The sequence below is a fragment of the Mustelus asterias genome, unplaced genomic scaffold (assembly GCF_964213995.1).
Source record: "Mustelus asterias unplaced genomic scaffold, sMusAst1.hap1.1 HAP1_SCAFFOLD_2622, whole genome shotgun sequence".
In the NCBI taxonomy this organism is placed as follows: Eukaryota; Metazoa; Chordata; class Chondrichthyes; order Carcharhiniformes; family Triakidae; genus Mustelus; species Mustelus asterias.
The window spans coordinates 6,853-8,704 of NW_027592567.1; the positions used below are offsets into that span (position 1 = coordinate 6,853).

The 1,852-nt window shown below is 46.0% G+C and overlaps 1 pseudogene; it reads right to left on the reverse strand.

Moving 5' to 3' along the window:
- Positions 1 to 594: 594 nt before the first annotated feature.
- Positions 595 to 796, reverse strand: LOC144489877 (U2 spliceosomal RNA; annotated as a pseudogene).
- Between the last annotated feature and the right edge of the window lie 1,056 nt (positions 797 to 1,852).

The following is a 1,852-nucleotide window of genomic DNA, read 5'->3' on the forward strand; positions in this document are numbered from 1 at the left end:
AGGGGCGGCATGAATAAGTTGGGCCAAGGGGCCTGTTTTCATGCTATGAACATCTATGACTATCAATCACACCTGGAGCTGGGTTAGATAGAGTGCAAACCTTATTTTACACTGTCCCCATCAAATTTTTTTTTATACTCTTCCAATTCAATCAAATCAAGTCCAATTCAGAGTCTCAACAAGTTGAGACATTTCCGATCCAGGCTGACAAGACAGGGCATGCAGTCCTCTCCCCTGTCTTGGGCCTGATCTACATGAGCCAAGCTGATTGGAGTAGGCAGACGTCTCCGCCGCCCCCCCCCCCGGCTTGATCTTATTTGCATCCCAGCCAAAAGGCCGAGATACGCCCCCAAAAATTGCTTCATATGAAGCATATGAAGCCCAAATGCAACCCAATGGCCACCACCAAGCGCAGCATCTGCAGACCACACCTGATCTTAGCCAAAAGGTACTGTCCCCATCAAATTTTTTTTATACTTTTCCAATTCAATCAAATCAAGTCCAATTCAGAGTCTCAACAAGTTGAGACATTTCCAATCCAGGCTGGCAAGACAGGGCAAGCGACCATTTACCCTGTCCTGGGCCTGATCTACATGAGCCAAGCTGATTGGAGGAGGGAAAGCAATTCCTCCTCCAAGACTTGAGCTCATTTGCATCTTAGCCAAAAGGCCGAGATACCGCTTTTAAAAATTGCTTCATATGAAACATATGAAGCTTAAATGCAACCCAATGACCTCAACCAAGTGCAGCATCCACATAACTACACTTGATCTTAGCCAAAAGGCCGAGAAGCGATCCCTATCAAATAATCTCTGCACAGGGATAAACACAGAGAAAATGTTCCTCGACGGGGTCCCTATCAAATACTCGCATCACAGTGTTAGATATAGAGTAAAGTTCATAGAAACCCTACAATGCAGAAGGAGGCCATTCGGCCCATCGAGTCTGCACCGACCACAATCCCACCCAGGCCCTACCCCCACATATTTACCCGCTAATCCCTCTAACCTACGCATTTTAGGATTCTAAGGGGCAATTTTTAACCTGGCCAATCAACCTAACCCGCACATCTTTGGACTGTGGGAGGAAACTCCCCATCAAACAATTGCAGGACGGGTACAACTTGAGATTAGATACAGAGTAATGCTCCCTCTAAATAATCCCCTCAAACACTCACAGAGCAGGCGCTGTTCGAGTTAATTACAAAGTCAAGCTCCCTCTACAATATTCCCATCAAGCACTCACTGGACAGTTACAGCACAGTGTTAGATAGAGTCAGGCTCCCTCCAATCAAACACTCTCTGGACAAGTACAGCACAGGGTCATATACAGAGTAAAGCTCCCACGACACTGCCCCCATCAGACACTCCCTGAACAGTTACAGCACAGGATTCGATGCACAGCAAAGCTCCCTCTACACTGCCCCCATCAAACAATTGCAGTACAGGTACAGCATGGCGTTAGATATCGAATAAAGCTTCCTCAACACTGCCCCAGTCAAACCCTCTCTGGACTGGTACAGCAGAGGGTTAGATACAGAGCAAAGCTCCCAATATTTTGTTCCATCAAACAATTGCAGGACATTATAGCACAGAGTTAGATAAAGAGTAAAACTCCCAATACAGTGTCCCCATCAAACAATTGGAGTACAGATACAGCAAAGGGTAAAGTTCCCTCTGCACTATACCAATCAAACACTCCCAAGACAAGTACAACACAGGCTTAGACACAGGGTAAAGCTTGGTATAAGCAGGGTATATCTTGTCCCCATCAAACAATTGCAGGACAGGAACAGCACAGTGTTACATAGAAAGTAAAGCTTCATATTCAGGGATCCTATCAAACACTCCCG